This window comes from Pinus tabuliformis, chromosome 5_1 (genome assembly GCF_031772625.1).
Source record: "Pinus tabuliformis cultivar Carrire ecotype Pingquan chromosome 5_1, CPIR1, whole genome shotgun sequence".
In the NCBI taxonomy this organism is placed as follows: Eukaryota; Viridiplantae; Streptophyta; class Pinopsida; order Pinales; family Pinaceae; genus Pinus; species Pinus tabuliformis.
The window spans coordinates 829,113,217-829,124,582 of NC_142305.1; positions in this window are offsets into that span (position 1 = coordinate 829,113,217).

Sequence of the window (11,366 nt, forward strand, 5' to 3'; positions counted from 1 at the left end):
AATCAGGTTCTAATGCCCTTAATTGAGAAAGAAATCAAAAGAATGTATGATTCCAAAATCATAGTTCCTCTTAGGTACTCTAAGTGGGTGTTCAACATTGTACCAACTACGAAGAAAACAGGTGAAATCAGATTGTGTACAGATTTCAGAAACCTAAACAAATTTTCCCTAAAAGACAACTATCCCTTACCTAAAATGGATCATATTATGCAAAAGGTAGTTGGATATTCTAGGATTTCCTTATTAGATGGATTCTCAGGTTATAATAAAGTCTTAGGTCATCCAAAGGATCAAGAAAAAATAGCCTTTATTAATCCTTGGGGTACCTTCATGTATGTGAAGACGCCTTTTGTATTAATGAATGTTGGATCCACATTTCAGAGAGCAATTGATATTTCTTTTGCTCATGAAATTGGCAGATTTATTGTGATATATCTGGATGACATAACTATATATTCTAAGTCTAATGAAGAACATCACATGCACCTTAGAAGAGTTTTTAAAGTGCAGAAAGTTTGGGATCTCATTAAATCCTAAGAAAACAATGTTTGGTATTGAAGAAGGAAAACTTATTAGTCACATTCTATCTAAGGAAGGTATCAGAATTGATCTTAAAAGGATTGAAGCTATTCTAAAAATAAATCATCCAAGAAATATTAAAGAACTTCAGCCATTTATTGGAAAAATAAACTTCCTGAGAAGATTTATCCCTAACCTTGCAGAACTTCTCAAAACTATTACAAACATGCTAAAACGAGACTCTGAAATCAGGTGGAACATCGACACTAAGCAATTGTTTGACCAGGTTAAATAAGCATTAACAAAGGCACTAGTCCTTATTAGTCCTTATTTTACTAAATAATTTACAGTTTTTTCCCTTGCTTCTGAACATACTGTTGCAGTTATCCTTTTGTAGAAAAATGATAATGGATATGAACAACCCATTGCTTTCTTTAGCAAGGCTTTAAGGGATTCTGCACTCAAGTACAACATAATGGAAAAGCAAGCTTTTGCACTGATAAAAGAAATTAAAGATTTTAGAGTATATATCCTTCATTCCCATATAATTGTTTATGTACCTAATGATGTAGTTAAATATGTTTCAACACAAAATGGACCAGATGGAAAAAGAGGCAAATGGATTGCCATCATTCTAGAATATGACATGGAAATCAAGCCAACCAAGCTCATCAAAGGACAAGGATTAGCCAAATTGATGGTTTAATCTGATTTTAATGATTTAGATATTAACTTTGTAGTTGAATTGGATGATCAAGAGGAACAGATGACTCCACAACTAGATGAGGCTTTCATGACCTCACCCTGGTATGCAAAACTTATTTATGTTTTATTTAACTTGAATGCTCCTCCTGGTATAACTAAAACAAAGGCTATATTTCTAAAACTAAAAGCAGTTAGATTTTTCATCTTAGAAAATGTTTTATATTGGAAAGATGTTGGTGGTCTTCTACTAAAGTGTCTTTTGAGTGATGATGCAGAAAGAACAATGCAGGAATTCCATGAAGGTGACTGTGGTGGCCATCTCTATTGGAAAACCACTTCCAATAAGATCCTAAGAGTTGGTTTTTATTAGCCTACACTTTTTCCAGATGTCCATAAAAAGGTAACCTCTTGTCACAAGTGTCAAATCTTTAAGGGAAAAAGAAAACTTTTGCCTTTACCTTTGAAGCCTATATCTATTGAAAGCCCTTTCCAATAGTGGGGATTGGATTTCATTGGAGAGATCCATCCTCCATCCTCTGCTCAACATAAATGGATCCTTACTGCTACTGACTACTTTACCAAATGGATTGAGGCCATTCCTTCTAGACTAGCCATAGATGTTGTGATTATCAAATTCTTGGAAACCAACATCTTGTCTAGATTTGGCTTCACAAAAAACCTTATTAGAGACAATGTTGCAGCCTTTAGGTCTAAGAAAATGATAGATTTCTGCAATAAATATCATATCACTTTTGGGCATTCAACTGCGTATTACCCATAGGGTAATGGGGTGGTTGAATCTTCAAACAAAAGCCTTGTAAATATTATCAAAAAATTGTTAGAAGACAACAAAAATTCATGGCATAGCAAGCTCATAAATGTGCTTTAGGCTGATAGGCTCACCACAAAGAAATCAATTTGCATGTCACCATACCAATTGGTTTATGGAATGGATGTTGTTTTTCCATCCTATGGATGGGTCCTTATTCATTTATCCTTTGAAAGGAAATAATGCATTCTTTATCATAAATTTAGATGGCACAAAATTACCTAGTGGACCTGTTAATGGGAGGATTCTCAAACATTATTTTTCTGAGCATTATAGATTTTCTTACCATTTATCATTGTATTTATTGTGTGGATTGGGTAACCTCTTAATAAAAGTTGAAGCCCGTAGAGAAGGTCCTGAGCTTCTATTGATGTGTTACCATAAATACTGCAACAAAGACATCAGAGGTCGAAATTACTGAAATAAAAACTCAAGGCTATTGATCACATGTTCTTGGCACCTTACAGGGAGAGTGCCATCCCTAGCTGGAGTCACTGTTAGGGTCCTATAATTTATAGGATCTCAAGGTAATTGATTATTATATCTCAAGAATCCTATTTTGTAAATACTTGTCAATATGCCAATGATTTCCAAACCAAAAGAAAGAAAGAAAATAAAAAACTAAAAAGAATAATATTGAAAGTGTTGCAAGTCTAAATGCCACTACTCATACATAGTTTTTGCTTCATTTTTGTAAAATAAAGTTGTGTGCAGCTTGTTCAAAATTCCACAATCAATAGCTTTAGTTTTATCATATTTTTTAATCATGATTATACTTCTTTAAATTTCAGTAAATTAGATAGAGAATAAAGGTTTATCCAACTGTTTAATCTGGGTAAATCATTAGTTAGGTAGAAAATGACATTGACCCAACTATTTAATCTGGGTCAATAGGAGAAATAAGGGATAGGTTAGATATTTTTTCTACTGCATAAAAGAAGATAAAAGTGGGTTTGCTAGTCTAAATGCACTTTAGAGATCAAAATAAAAATGCTAGGCTAGCTAAGGGTAGGTAGATTAGGTGGTTTGCTTAACTACTAGCATGCATGAATTTTATCCTAAGTTTGAGGATAGGGAAAAAGGGGCAGAAGTGTAGGCTATACATTATATATTTCAAAATATTTTATTACTAATCCTTTATCCTAAGTTCAAAGGATAAATAAGTGTGCAAGGATAAATTTCTTCATATCATATATTTCCCCCTTATCCTAAGTTTGAAAAGGAAATTAAAAAGCGCAAATGGATAAATTGTGTTTGTCGTTTATGGTTCAATATCAAAACATTAAGTACCCTCGGTATTTGATCCCCCGCTACATCCACAACCCTTGTTCTTTTTTGCTCCCCCCTTTGCATTCTCCCGTTACCAATGAGAGGGCAGGGGGTCCAGAAGGTGGTTTCTCCTACCGGGCCCTACCCCCTACGTGGTGTGTCACGGTGATTTCACACCCACCCCCCACCAATACCGCTTACTGCCCATCACCCCCTCTAGAAACCACCTATCCCGTATTTGTTCTTGTCGTGCCCCCACCACTCTTCCTCCACCACTCTCTGCCTGCCACATGTCTAAATTGTTGTAGCAATTAAATGCTTTCACACTTAATACCTGTTTCTCATTTAATTTTTCCCAGGTAACCATTTAGTAACAGTCCCGTGCCATTTCCAATGTGACTCTGACACAAATGTTTAAATAAATCTAGAGATCATCATTCTCAATTTTCACTTCTCATTGTCTTCTGATATTCATAATTTCCTGCAGCGATCTCCATCAGAGCTTCTTCTCCAGCAGGACTCCGACATTCACTGACCTGCCTATTCCTTTTCGCCTGATAGACTATTATCATTTCTGAGCCATGTAAGCCTCCTTTTCATATTCATTTTGTTCAGAAAACTTCTACAGTCATGCCTCCTAAAACTAAGACCCAAGACTAGGCCATTAATCCATTAATTCCACCTTCTATAGACCTAGATCATATCCCATTAGCAGATAGGGATTTGATTTCTTGGAGTTGTATTATTGGTTAGAGGATAAACACACAGATAAGGCTGATGAGATAGGACGGTGGGAGTCAAACCTCCCCCACTATATCTTTCCCTTGACATTCCAAGACCCAGAATTTACCAGAAGATGGCAAGCTTGTTATGTCTCTATCCAAAGAGACATAATTGGCCCTATAGGTGACATTCTTTTCACCATGACAGCCAAATCTATTGACCAAATGATGCTGGCTCCTTTTGTGGAAAATGTTGCCCCTTTCTCCTTAGAAGCCCTCACCTAGCTTTATCAAAAGCTGGATTTTGCCACCAGAGCTAAAATTTTTGAGATTTTCTTACCAGAGAATGCCCAATTGCCCACAAAGAATCCTCCTTATCCTTCTTCCATTTTCCCTAATCAGGCCAAGCAGATTTTTTCCATCCTTTCTTACATTCTAGGCTATCATTCAGATCAATGGGTAGATGAGCCCATTTTAGGATTCCTTTCCACATTTTCCACAGACAGCAAGCCCTCTATAATTTTCAATTTTAGTCAATTCTTGACTGACAATATCCATGAACAGTTCATCAAGTTTCCTACAGAGTAGGTGTTTAGTTACACCTCTATTTAATTTACATGTTCAATTACTATCAAGTAGAAAAGTTCAATTTTCATTGCAGAAATTGGATGATGCAGGGGACCAACAACCAGTGATCTTTTGGACCTCATTTGTCATGAAAGTACAACGAGAATTCACCTACAAGAAATTTATAGAATACTTTGTTCATCTAGCTATGAAAATTCTCCATAGTACAGTGCAGCCCAGGATCAATGAGGAGATCAAAATAATATTGCATCTATTAGACCAAGAAAAGACTAGAGATAGGTACCTATATCAAAACTACACAGAGATTAGAGTCTATGGATGTGAATTGGCCCTTTATAAACTCCCCAAGTACCTCCCAATGAGGATCTTTGCACTGGAGTATATCAGGTAGATGTTGAACTCAAATGATATCCACTTTGTAGTGGCCAAGGAGAAGGCTCAATTCATAAGTAAAACACAGGTGAGACCATTTGTGTGCAACACAAGAACAACAAGTGAAGAAGTAGATAAGATATTGAAAGGAATGAAATTCATCTCGAGATTCACATGGTCTTATGACCCCTGTGGCATCATTTCAAAACTCATAGTGGACAATAAGAACACTCCCTACATCCATATTTCTAGGCCAAGCATAGAACAATATGCCAATCAGTTGGAAAGGGCAAAAGATACCCTGGAGGAAGCTGAAGAGCAGCTTGTTTCCACTTCCAGTTTGCAGACTCCTATTCCTCAGGAAAAATCTAGCAAAAGGCAGAGGGAGGAAGGGCCATCATCTACAACTGGGAGTGAAGATAAAGAATTTAGAATTAGTTACAGAAAGAGACCCAAGGTAACTCACAAACTAGAAGTACACAAAGAGATTGAAGAACAAGCAGCCATCATCATCATAGATTCACCACTAGCAACCACCAAGTTCACTACATCTCCTTTTGAACCTTCATATTCACAAGATCATAAGGAGACTGAGTTAGAATCACACATTGTCCAAATAGAAAAAGAAAATACATTGTTTGGTAGGTAAAGAGAAATAAAGCTCATGAATGGAATCTTGAAGAATAACACTTACAACCAATTCTAGAAGCAGACTTCCAGCTCACAAAGTAGAATTTTGTCAGTGTTTGATACTGAGCATGGTAGAATGCAGATGGCCTTTCTTGAGGCTCAAACTTCACAGCCTAAATCAGTAGCTAACTACAAGATCACCACCTTTGAGTTCAGTACAAAGGACATACATCCCATTGATTAAATGGAGATGCACAAACAAACTGGTGAGATGATATCCTCCACTCTGAATAATATTGCCATGTCCTTATCCAAATTGTAGGTTTCTTTTTCAAATGTATGTTCACAGTTGAAGATGGAGAAGGTATCCTCCTTGGCCAAAGATAATGGGATCAAGTATTTGGAAGACTTGGTGATGAATATAGGGTATGACCCTAAATATGTCAATGTTGCTGAGGGGATTATCAGGAAGAAGAACTTGGACATTACAGAATTGAGGAAACAACTAAAGCTGTCAGCTACAGAAGATCTAATGACCAAGGAAATTGAGGAAGGTGAAGCTTAGAAAGAAGACATGATGAAACTAATTATTGACCAAAAAATATAGATCAGGCAAATGGAAGCAGAGTTGGAAAAGCTGATAAAGGAGAAGGAAGACAACTTGAAGATGGCTATTGTTCCCTTGGATGATGTACCTCTTTCTCAACTGCCATCGACAAGAGCAACTACTGCACCTACCACTTCAACTCAAACACCCAATGATGAATAGGTAACACAAACACTACACAACATGTCATTGCAGTCAAAGGAAATTGAGACCTTGCAGGGCCAACTCAAAGCTTTGGAAGTCCAAAAGGCTAAAGTTGAAGCTGCTCAGACTGCTGAATTGGACAAATATTAGAGACTTTTGGAAAAGTTGCGCCAGGTAGAGAAAGACACTGCAATTGGCCAGACCTTGGCCCAAGCCAAGGAAACAATTTTGATTAACATACTTGACTCAATGGATGAGATTTGGCCTTCCATCCAAATTATATTTGAACAGAAAAAGTTAATAGAGAAGGCCACTAAGACCATTTTGCAAGGAAGGGAAAAATTGGGAGAAATGCCAACAAATGTTGCCAATATTATCAGGTTCTTAAATTCCTAGTCCAGATATGAGCTAGAGGAAGTGGGAGTCAGTAAAAAAACTGACACCATTCTGGAAGTCAAGAAAGTCTTGACAAAGAGAAATCTTATTGACTAGTTGGAGGAAAGGTGTCAAACCTTGCAGCTGCAGATGAACATATTTGCAAATAGTATTAAAGCCTTAACGCAGAAGGGATTTCCTGGTATCTATGTCATCAATGATAAGTTGATCACTCAAGAGGACTATATCCCGAAGATGAAAGAGGTAGCCAAAAGAAGCATTAAATTCAGTGGAATCAAAGGGAGTATGACAACAAAGGAATTTCTGGAGACCATGTCAAACGACTTTCATGTCTAGAATGAGGTAAAACATATTTTTACCGTGAAACCAAATTTTTCTAAATATATAAAGGTAGATGAAATATACAAAGTTAGATGAAATTGGGGTGAAAAAGCTAACAGTGCCAGCTGAAAAGGGATGGGAAGAGTTACTTGATTTACTAGATTAAGGAATAACACAGGAGTAGTACAATATTTTTCCAGCACAGTAGCTAGCACAAGATTTAGTTCAGCGTCGCATTCTATTTTGGATGACTTAGTAACTGAAACCACCCAAACAGGGCCACTGCTTTCCTCAACAACCTACGTTTCCTATTCTTTTGCCAATATTAGATAATATTAGTTTGTAATTAGTCTAATAATACACTATCATTTTGACAACAATTTTGTAAATTAGTATTGTAATTTTTATTATAAATACTTCATTGTTTAAAGTATTAAGGGTTTATTTCTGAATGTAATTTATGTTGCATATTGTAATTTCAAAGCACTGGAGCATCAATAATACAGTGATATTTCACAGGATTCATGTGGTGTACTAAATGGCGATGTGCCTCTTCTGTCTATTTGTTTAAACATTGTTTTTCCTTTATCTGTTTTCCAAATATATGAATTAATCAATAGAAACTATGATAAATAGGTTTCGTTACTCAGAACACCCTATTTTGGCTGTTGTTAATTTTAATGTTTTCCACTGAAGTCAGATCAAATAATTTTTAATTTGTCTTTGGTCTCTACTGAACCTTACACTTTTGCTATTCCACTATACATTTAATTTGTGAAATGATCCACTTACTGCAACCTAGCTTGCCCTGTGAGAACTACTCTAAAAATTGATGCGAAAACTTCAATTTAGTTTATAGACTCCATAGCCCAATGGAATTATAACACTCAAATCAACCAAACCAATCAATCAAAACAAAAAAGTACAATCATAACTAGGCTAAAACTTACACTAAAACAAAGCTAAATCAAACAGAGAGATCCCCCTCTGAAGCTGGCAGGGCTAGAACCCAGCTTCCAAAGTGGTTTTGATGTTTTCCTATCTATTTACTCCCTCAACCTCAAAAATACAAAATGAAAATAGGTAGAAAACCATCATTCCCAAAACCATGTGTGAAATCCATGTACAAAACCATAGGTGCACATACACCCAGCATTCTCCCACTTGTTGTTTTCTTTCCACACATAGGGTCATAGGAGAGCCTAGCTGTTGGTCTAGCCCTACAACACCCATTGTTTCTCTACATCAATAAAACCTCTCAGTGCTCATGGACTTTGTCAATGCATCTGCAGCATTCTTCAAAGTGCCCGACTTTACCAGCAACACCTTTTTATCCTCAACCATATCCCTTACAAAGTGATACTAAAAATCAATGTGATTTGTCTTTGAATGATAAGAAGGGTTCTTTGCCAATAAAATTGCACTTTGGCTATCACAGTCTATCCTTATAGCTCGTTGTAATAACCCCATACTTGAACATAATATTTGCAGCCAAAATGCTTCCTTTCTTGCATGAGTGGCTACCATGTATTCTGCCTTTGTAGTTGAAAGTTCCACTACAGACTGTCTTTGTTACATAAAATTTTGTCACTATACTTATACTCCCCGTTTCATGACCTGGAGGACCCCTACAGTGGACCCTACATGATTTCCCTTCATGAAGAAACTCCCATTTTGTCCCTCTTCATGAGCAGAGCAAATCGCTTTTGCACCATTTCCCACAAATCTTATGTTTTTCCCAGTTTACAAGACCAACGCTAATGACCTTTGTCCTCCTCACACAGATATGCAGGGATTAACATTTTCCCTAGCACCGACCAGAGTGACTAAGCTTTGTTTCAGTCACGCCAATCCCCTTTTGGAAAGTTTTTTAAATAAGGAGTCGAAGCTTCCATCTCTAGAAGCTTCCTAACGGAAATCTGGTAAATGGTTGGGTAGGATGGAGTCGAAGATGTTAGTTTGGGCTCCTTTCCCCTATAAGGATGGAGCTACCTCAAGAGATAAGACCTTCTCCCATGATAAGAGGAACCATCTACCTTCCATTCATGTTATATAAACCTCCCTTTTTCCCAAGCACAAGCTAGTGTTGAAGTGTTAATGTTGGTGTGCTAGTGCTAATTAAGTTTAGAGTAAACAACAAGCTATTCATAGTTGTAGCTCTCTAGTTGTGTGAGGGAGAAGTGAGAATTTGGTTTAGTGTGAAGCTTAAAGGGAAGAGCCTTAAAATTATCATTGTTGAGGCCATCATGGAATGCTAACGGAACCTGGTTTTGTCGGAGGAGAATGACAACATTAATACAATGGTTCTAATCTCTTCTTGATTCAATATATAATATGCAACTATCGATTGATTTCCTACATAATGTGTCATCTCACATGTTTATGGATTAATTATTCTTGACTTGTTAAGTACGTTGAATTAGAATTTGTCTATTATCATGATTGTTGTTTGCTGTTGTTTACTTGTTTCAGGTGTTCAAATAAGGAAACGGGAGATAGTTGGAGTGAGCAAGCAAGGTCTTCACCCAACAATATAAGTGTACTAAGAGGTAGGCCCTCTTAATTGGTTCTAACCTAAGAAAATCTTCCATAGAATGTATTAGTTGTGGCTAGACCCATTATCGGGCTAGAGGAATTGTTTGTGTCTGCACTCATAATTTTACTTCACCACAAATTGGTGACTCCACTGGGGATCTAATCCTTCTCTTTGTTTTCTTGGAATTTCATGGTTTTGTGTGAAATTTTCTAGTTTCTCCATTTCCCTTTAGTTCTGTTTTTTTTCCTTTGCTTACTGGCCTGGGTTTGAAATTCATAGTAGCAAGTCTGGTCCTAACTTTTGAAATTTTTTATTTTTTTCTTAGCATCCTCGCTCAGCGTGCTTAATTCACTGACAGTTGCACCGATTAGCGTGATATGCTAAGAAAAATTCATGTCGACCCCCTTCTAGTGCTTGTTGTCAGTTAGCCAGACACACCGATCCCTGTAAGTCAAGACTAGGGTTTACCCCAAATATTGGCTAGTGTGTTTTGCTCTCATGATTTTGACCCTATAAACCTTTTAGACCGTCTTCTCCCTAACTAGAAAGATTCTTTTCATTTGGCTTGTTTGCTTTTTGATTTGTCATCTTTTCGCTTGATTTCTTGGGTCATTGGATGGTTAGTGGCACTAGGGCATCTAGGTTGTCATCCATTCAGTTGATTGTAAACTCAATGATTCAAGTTATTGGTGCACTTACTCCTTGCATTTTGTTTATGGTCCTTCTACGACTTTGACCTCCATTACACAAGTTTGAAAAGTTTTCGTTTGCTTATCTAAACGTTTCTTTTTCGGCATGGATCACATTGCTTGTATTTTTTTTGGTAAAGTCGTCATATCACTAGTTTGAAAGAGATTCTCTTTTCGCGTTTTTCATTTGCTTGAGAATTGGTTGTTTCGAAAACTTTTTCATTGAAGTGTTTTATGAGAAATTCATTTTTTCATTTCATGAAAAGTATAAAATTCTAGGTTGCTGCATCAATATGTTACGCTAGTTAGAATCATTGAAGACTAGGATTTCATTGGCATTTGAAAAGAAAAATAATTCTCTTTTCTTTTGAAAGGACTGTTAGAATGTACTTGTCAGGAAATTAGGAATTGGAATGTATTTTTCATTAGTTTATTTTCTTCAAAAGTGAAGTAGTGAAAAATCATTTTTCTTTCAGTTGCTTGGTTGTTTGCATTTGATTGTGTGTTTTATACCCTCTATAGTGTAGACAATTCATTGAATTGAAAGGGTCTTGTCTCATTTAGCTGCATTTAGTGTTTTTTGAGTCACATCACTAAGGCCTGAAAACTGAGACATAACTCAAGATAAACTTTAAAATGAATTCAATTAACCTAGGATGCATTTGAAATCCAACGATCACATCTAGTAGGTCTAGGCTAGAGATGTGTTTCGGCATCTTTAAACCTAGCAACTATTGTTAGCTTTGGCACTAGATAGCGCTACTATGGATTTGTGCTCCCTGTACCTTTGGGTATATAACGGGAGACCCCTCTAGGCTGTAATCCTTTATCCATAGGAATTTGAGTCGGCTGCCTTGTAAATTTGATACACTGAACACAACATTCAGGGAGATTACCTGCCCGTACTTCTCAGTTCACTAGGAGGAATTATGCAGTTCACAGTTGCTTGGTAATCCTTTTTACCTAGATCATCCAGAGAAGTCATTTGATGTTTTTGACTCATTAAATTTAAAAGATCATTCGAGTGCTTGTCCTTTCG